Source organism: Ailuropoda melanoleuca, unplaced genomic scaffold, assembly GCF_002007445.2.
Source record: "Ailuropoda melanoleuca isolate Jingjing unplaced genomic scaffold, ASM200744v2 unplaced-scaffold9709, whole genome shotgun sequence".
Taxonomy (NCBI): domain Eukaryota; kingdom Metazoa; phylum Chordata; class Mammalia; order Carnivora; family Ursidae; genus Ailuropoda; species Ailuropoda melanoleuca.
In genome coordinates this window covers 243-8,210 of record NW_023255224.1, presented here as the reverse complement: position 1 = coordinate 8,210, position 7,968 = coordinate 243, and the positions used below count along the sequence as shown (strand labels likewise).

Here is a 7,968-nt window from a genome sequence, read left to right as displayed (position 1 = left end):
GTGTTATACGCAAGTAATGAATCATGGAACTTTACATCAAAAACTTGGGATGTGCTGTATGGTGACTAACATAACATAATAAAAAATTATTATTAAAAAAAAGAAACTTAGGAATTTTATTGACCTTTTCAAAGAACCAGCTTTTGGTTTCATGGACTGTTCTTTTCCTGGTACCTGCTCTAATGTCTGTTTCCCTTATTTACTTGCTTTGAGTTTATTTTTATTTTCTTTTTCTAGTTCTAAAGGGGGAGGCTTTCATTATTGATTTGGATCCTTGATTCTTTCTAGTACAAACATTTGATGCTGTACATTTACTGCCAGGCGCTGCTGTAGCTGCATCCTGCAGATTTGGATATGTTGTATTTTCATTTCCATTCAGTTCATCTGATAAAGGGTTAGTATCCAGAATATTTTCTAATTGCCCTTGAGACTTGCCCTCTGCACCATGGATTGTCTAGAAGCGTATGGTGTAATTTCCTTGTGTTTGGAGATGTTCCTCTTCACTTTTTCGTTCATATTGGTAGTTTTTCTCTTTTGCTCAGACAACGTTCTCTGTATGATTTCAACTGTTTTATAACTTGCAGTATTTGTTTTATGACCCAGGATGCAGGGTACCGTGGTGAAACTCGCATATGCCCTCGAAAAGAATGTATATCCTGCCACTACCATGGGAAGGGTTCTGTACTTGTCACTTACATCCAGCTAGTTCATGGTGTTGTTCAGTTCATCCACATATTGCTAATTTTCTTCTGTTCCTTCTGATTACTGAGAGAGTGTTGAACTCTACAACTATCCTTTGTAGATTTGTTCATTTATCCTTCCGTTCTGTCTGATTTGGTTATGTATCTTGAAGCTTTGTTGCTGGGTGTTGTGCAGAGAAGAGTTAACATAGCAGGCCTGAGACCACTATCCTTGCAGAGATCAGCACGTTGGCCCTTACTTTGCAACTGAGAACTTGAATTTCAGAAGGCTTCCCTACCCGAGCGGGATGCTTTACTCTTCTTAAACTGTCCAGACAGTATGTTTCGTGCCAAACACCCGCTTTCCTTCTGGAACTCTAAAATCTTGGTATGTGCTAGGCAGAGAGTGCCTATGTGACCAGCCCCAAAACAAACCTCAGACACGGTGTTAGTCATGAGCTTCCCTGGTAGACAACGTTTCGTGTGAGTTGTCATGATTTGTTCTTGGAGGCACAAAGAGCATGACTCTACTGGGAAAGGACTCTTGGACGCTTGCACTGGTTTCCTCCAGATGTTACCCAGGGGACCTTTTTCCCTGGGTAATTTTGCTTTGTATCCTTTTGCTGTAATAAATCTTAGCCCTGAGGATGACTGTATGCTGAGTCCTTTGGGCCCTCCTGGGGAGTCACCAAAGCAAGGGTGGTCTTGGGACGTCGGAAACAGCGGTGGTAGCCGTGGGACTCACTAGCAAGAAGACCCTGACTCAGTAAAATATGGTGAAAGATTTCGTTGAGTAAGGGAAGGGTGATCCGGTAGAGATGATGAACCTTTTGTGCCCCAGTGACTGTGGATATACCCATGGGATGAAACACCAGCTGAACTGTTTTGAGAGGGAAATGTTACTTACAGAAGGTAAAAAGAAAAGATCCACCTCCGGGAGCGTTAGCTCACTGCGTACCTTGGCTGCTTTAGCCATGCTGGGTGATAGGAGGGGAGCAAGTGTAGCCACCTTATGACTTGGGGCTTTATTTTCTCAGGGCCAGGGAAAAGGATACAGACCTTCCCAAAGGTGAGCTTTGAGTCAGCCAAAAATGTTGAAAGTTTAATTTGCTGTCTCCTCCCAAGTGGGAGGAAACAAATCTAATCCATTCCCTGAGCCGGAAAAAGCTTTCCATAAACTAGAGGTAAGGCCGGGGTGTGGGGTGGGGGGGGAGTTTTCTTCACCTTGCTTACTGCTGCTATGGCTTCCCCTCCCAGCATTCCAACCAAGAAGCCCCCTGGCCCCTGTGTGGCCACCTGGTAAGTATCAGTTTACTGCTAGCAGTTTCGATAAACTTTCAGTGAGAGGGGAAAAGGGAGGATTTCAAAATGGCTTCGAACGTTGTGGCTGTTGGCGTCTGGATGTATCGAGAAAATTGATTCAGGATGTGAGGCAGGGCCACTATTCAATGCAGCTGCGCCCAGCAAGGGAATGACCTGTTCTAGCCTGGTCGCCGCATGAATGAGAGAGACAAAGAGGACAGGAGATGATGTAAACCCATTTTGAAAATGTTGAAAATTCAGGATTTCATCCTGACAGTTCTTAAGGATCACGAGTCTTTGTTGTTACGCAGTAGGATTTTCTATGAAAATGCTTTTGTCCCTTTTGATAACAGCCCCTCCATACAAAGGGTTTGGAGGAGAGTGGAGGATAAAGAAAGAAACGTAAAGGTTCCATTTCAGAATTATACACACTGATTTTGTAACAGTGGAGAAAACACAAACCTGGCACCTGGGGAGAGGCAGAGGGGGGAAGCAAAGACATTAATGACCTCTGTTTGTCCAAACTGTTCCTGGAAACGGGCTATTTTTTTTTTATAAAGAAATACTCACAGAGCAATCTTTCCAAGTGGCTGTGAGTGCTTTGGTGCAAACTGGCTGCTGAGCCTCCAGCCACACCTGCCAGAGCGCTGACTGTGGGACAGCAGGCATGGCCCCGGCTCTTGGGCTCTGCACACACAGCACTTCCACATGTCCTCCTGCCTCGGAAAGAGGGCGAACTGGTGTTGGGGACAGACCATACTTTTGGAACTGACTGCCTCCAGGCAACCCTCTGAAACCAGGGTCTCAGATGGATATTCCGAGTGGACGGGGAGTACTGGAGGGGAAGGTCTCATGGTGGGAGGCCACATGGAAGCCCTGGTGAGCTGTATCGCCTGATTCGTGTATGTCCAGCTCTGGGCTCCCTAACAATTGTAAACTCTGTTTCAGGAGTGTCACGTGTGCCCTCTGCGATTACACTTGCTGTGTGTGTGCTCTCACTAGCCTGATACTGCCTCAGCCTGGAAGACTTTCAGGTCAGCTTCTGCTTCCCGACCAGAGTGTGCTGTGCCTGAATTTGTGCCTCAGGCCAGCTAAAAACAAGGTTCATACAAACACTTAAGCAGTAAGTTATCTCTTTTTCTACGTTAGACTTTTATGGGTAGTGAGAATTGTTTTAACTGGTCAAGTCTGGGACCCGTGAGGGATGTAATGGAGATGAGTTCCACAGGCTGCTGTTACCCTGCTTCATGGGTCCTAAGACGGAGACCCGTGGCACTTGTGTCCCACCCTCCACAGCCTGACATGCTTCAGCCTGGACATGGTTCTGTCAGATGGTTCGTCATTATGACATGGGGTCCAGCCATTCCCAGTTTCCTTTGTTCCACAAGGGTGGACTGACCTTCTACCAAGTGTCAGATCCTCTGCCCTGAGGACACCAAGATGAACTGGGTGTGTTTCCAACCTTCCAAGAAGGAGATAAGAGTCTGGTGAGGGAGACAGACATGGAAACAAAGTGGCGGTGGTTAAGTTAAGCTGGTTTTGTTCAGCCACTCCTGGCAGATGACAGGATGAACCTCTCCCAGTGAATTCTTTCCGTCCTTTCCCAGCATATCCTGCAGAAGATCCATCTGGCCCGTACACTTGGGTTGCCCTTATCCCGTTTCCTCCGTGCACAGTCGCAGCTATCAAGTGATACTGGCATGTGGTCGCAGACTCAAAGCCAAGAAGGGAATGGCTTTCGCTGATGTGTTTTCCAAAACAGTCAAGGGTAATTGGTACCTTTCCAGGTAAAACAACATGCCAGTTTCCCTCAATTTACAGGGGAGTTACATTTATGGAAAATCTAGTGTATTGAAGTCTCTGCAAAAAAGGTTTGCATCCCTACAACTTCCCCTTCCTAAATGCCAGTACCTCCCTTTCATCATTTCAACAATCAAAATTGCCCTCTAAAAGCTTTTCAAAATGCGCCTGTATTTTGGTTTAAATATTATGTATTATGTGGTTTTAAACCACAAGAAGATGATCTTATGCAGGAAGCCCCCAAAGCCTCGTATTCGCAACCAAAGGATAGGAGTCTTGTCATTGCCTGCATTTGGTCAGAGGAAATAGCGTGGCAGCATGGAGTAGGGCACACTACCCCCCAGAAAGGATTCCGGGCACCTTCATCTTCTGTCTGCTTACTGTGATGGGAAAATGTTTCAGGGACAGCTGGGGTGTGAGGTAAAGCTTTGTTCCAGGGGTCACCACTGCCACGGGATGTCAGCGCCCAGGATGGTTTTGTAGTTGTCATGGTTCTTAGCTCCTGGACCTGGGGTTCTCCTCATGGATGAGAAGCCTTTCCAGGTGCGGACAGCAGAATGAGGGGCTGGGCTAGGGCTTGAGGCTACTGTCCTGTTTGGGACAGCAGATGAGATCACAGACAGATGACAGCTGAAAGGATAAGAGGGAGACGATCTTCTAAAGTCAGGGGCAGGTTTCTGGCAGGTGAAGGGAAAACATTATCCCCAAGTTCTTGTTGCTCCAGGCTGACGTGGAATGGAGTGTGGGTGCAAGAATGAACCGAAGGCTGAGAGGAGGTGGGGATAATCACATAACCTCACATCATATGGGTCACATGGTCCCCGGAAAAGCCCATGCCATTGTGGGATCTAAATGTCATCTCCTGTCACCACCACCCCCCCCCAACAGCCATGAATTAAAAAATGGTTTTGAGATAGACAGAAGCCTTCAGGGAGAAAGGCCAATGGGGGCATGGTGTCTTCTCGGAAAATTCTCTGTCCTGCCCTTGGTTCGACTCTCACATTATGTTTATTGTGTCCTGTCTTCCTGCATGCTTTCAAGCTGGACTTCTCCTGTGACTGTCTGTCCAGAAAGTCAGTACATTGGAGACAGGCTTCCTCCCAAAGGGGGTTAATAAAGTTCTTGAGTGTTTCCTGGGCAGAGGTAAAAATGACAGATTCTAGGGCACAGTTGTGGCCACACTAAATGAGATTCACTGGGTGTGGATCGCAGCATGTGCGTTTTTTAAAAGTTCCTAGGTTCTGACTCATGTGGACAACTTGTCTGGGAACTCCTGGAGCAGGGGAATGGTCGTGTTTTTCCTGCCGCCAGGCTTCTCTCCATTGTGAGGGTGTGGAAGCGACCACAGTGTGGTGCCTTCTCTGATGCACAAACCCAACACCTTCAGCTAGGAGACTGACACGCTGTCTGCTGTACTAAGGAAGCTCTGAGAATTCTGTTTCCAGAAAGTCTCCTGAATCCAGTCCTGTCGAGCTCCCATGTACGTGATTGCTGTTGAAGTCACATTTCTGTTTACTGCGCACTGCCATGCTATAAAACCAGTTTGTGGTATATGTTAGCCGTTATTCTAAATTTTTTGCAGTGACCATTGGATCTTGAACCATTGATTGAACAGATACACAGCAGGGTGAGTTTTCCACAGCATCTTCAGACCTGTGCGTCCACCACTTACAGCTGGGTGACGCTGAGCAAGTTCCTTAAGACCTGTGAGCCTCGTTTCCTGTGGCAACATGGAAACACTAGTTAGTGGTAAACGTAGCTACTTCTTGGGGCAGTTTAGAGCACTGACTACATTAAGGCAAGGAAAGCTGTCAGGACAGTGCCTGGCATGTGGTGAGCTGTCAGGCAGTTCTAGCTGCTGTTCCTGTTGTCGTTCCCACATTTCCCTGAAGAACGTTCCAGACAGATGGTGTCAAGACTACCTTTGGCTCGCTGGAGGGACTTGGCACTATCACGTCAGCTCTTCAGGGACTCCAGAATCGAGTCGGGGTTGGGGGAGGGTGTTACAGGGGAGGGCGTATTTTTCTTAGCATAACGAGTATTCAGCTCTCCCTATGGGTTGTTACGAAGTCTGAATGGAAACTTCTGTAGGAAATTGGAACAAATGGCCTGTTCATACGTCGTGTACAATGGTTGGAAAAGCAAGTGATCACTGCATAAGGATAGAACACTAGTCTGTGAATTTGCATAATCATGTCAAAGAGTGAAATTTAAAGGCCAGAGAACCTCATCATGTGGCTTCTTTTCTTGCTGTTAGTTCTATTGAACCCACTTCTCCTGCATCAGATGGTCACATGTGAATCTGGGAAAGATATGAAACTGTTACTAGTCAAATTGTCATTGGTAAGACTTTCTCATGGAGTTTTCACATGGCCAGTTCTATTGCGTGGATTTTTCTCTTCCACAGATGTTCATTATTGATTTAACAAAAGGCCGATGTATTAAAATTTTCTGAGCTCCATCATGAGGAGAGGGTAAACAGTGTTTTGGGGGAGTCTGAGGAAAGGGGCAGTGGCAAGGGAAAGGGAGAGGGCGAGGTGAAGGTGTACGAGGGGCAGGAAGAGAGAAGTCGTGGCAGCGGAGGGGCGGGAGGGAGGGATGAGGGGCACAAGCAGAAAGCAGAAGTAAAGAGACATAGGAATAGAAGGTCACACGTCAGGAGGCTTACTATAGGCCTGGCATTGTTTTTAGCTCTTTCCCTACAGATAGAACTTTAAAAGTCATTGAGTAGGAACTGCAACGCTGGGAGGTATTTTTAAGGTTAACGTCCCTTTTTACAGACCGGGAAACTGAGACATGTAGAGGTTAAGAGGGGAGGTAACTTACCCAAAGCCACCTAGCCAGCAAGGGCAGAGTTGGGGTTGTACCCAGGTCAGAGAGAAACATAAAGAGATGTGGGGTTTGGCCCTAAACTGCAACGCACCTCAGTGTCCAATGGCCTCTGGCTCAAAAGGCAGGTGAACGTGTGCAGCAGCTTAATCTGATAACACTGGACCTGGGTATGGATTGAACATGATGTCTCCTCAGTGCATGAAACACTATGGGGTGACAGGTCACTCTAGGCACATCACTAAGTGGGTATCTGGTTCATATCAAGGTCTATACTTGTGGACGTCAGCGTCAGTATCCTCATCATTATCGTGATGGACAGTAGTTTATGGTATAACGTTCGGAAACAAAACAACAGATAAAAGAGTGTAGATGACCTCCCCACTCCAGTTTTATACTTTAAAAAATGCATAGAATGAAGTCTGGAAGGGAGTACACCACACCTAAGTCATTTTCCCTAAGTGTGAAACTCTAGATAATTTGCAAATAACGTTTTAGTCACTGTCTTATTTGCTGTTATATCTTCATTGTTATAGCACAGCCAGCGTTTCTGTTACAAGTTTTAAGTCGTTTCTGTGAAGACTCCGGCTTTGATATCCTTGCCAGGTGACAAACCAATCAGGGCGTTTAAAGCAGAGAGGAGCTAGCTGGTACAGAGAGGGGAGCAGTGGGGGAAGCAGAGCGTTTCGGATGGAAGGTGAGCTAAGTCTGCCAGTGCTATGAAATCGCCCCAGATGCTGCAGGCCAAAACCAAACCAAACCAGACAACAACTTGCATGTCCCTAGAGGAGACCTTTGTGCCATTGAGAGGAGTATCTGCATTAAGATTTCGTAGGCTTTTGCTCTCTTCTGGCCCCTGTGGTGCAGCGGGGCAGCGTGTGGTTCTTAGGAGGCAGCACTGCTTTGCGCCGTGCTGTGGATGAGAGTGGCAGCCTACCTGAAGCGTTCTCCTGTTGTGGGCCAGCTGGAGTGCTTTTCTTGACGTCTGGAAGCTTACAGATTCAGGAGAGAAAAGAGAAAGAAAATACACAGTACAGTAGTTATTAGCTCCAGCTCTCCTCCAATAGATCCCTGCCTCGCAAGTGAGCCGCAGGCACAGGTGTTGTAGTCGTTGGTTGGAAATTAGCAGGGTTGGGTTGGGAGACTCAGAGAAGAAACACGGAAGTGAATCCAAGGTGAGAAAACACATCAAGAGGGGACAGACATCGAAAATCCCATTTTCTGGCCTTGCTTCTCTGCTAAGAAAATAGTGTGCTCCATTATTGTGGGGAGAGGGCACCCTGGCCCGAGGTCTGGGAAGGAATCAGTGCACTTGGTGCTGAGCATTCTGAGGACCCACCATCAGCAGTAACAAAGG

At 46.9% G+C, this 7,968-nt stretch overlaps 1 long non-coding RNA gene across 1 annotated transcript; it reads left to right on the top strand.

The window, feature by feature from the left end:
- The first annotated feature begins 43 nt into the window (after positions 1–43).
- LOC109490781 lies at positions 44–4,583 on the top strand. Its single transcript, XR_004623230.1, has 2 exons — positions 44–1,864; positions 1,938–4,583. It is a non-coding gene; the product is annotated as an uncharacterized LOC109490781 (long non-coding RNA).
- Positions 4,584–7,968: the final 3,385 nt, after the last annotated feature.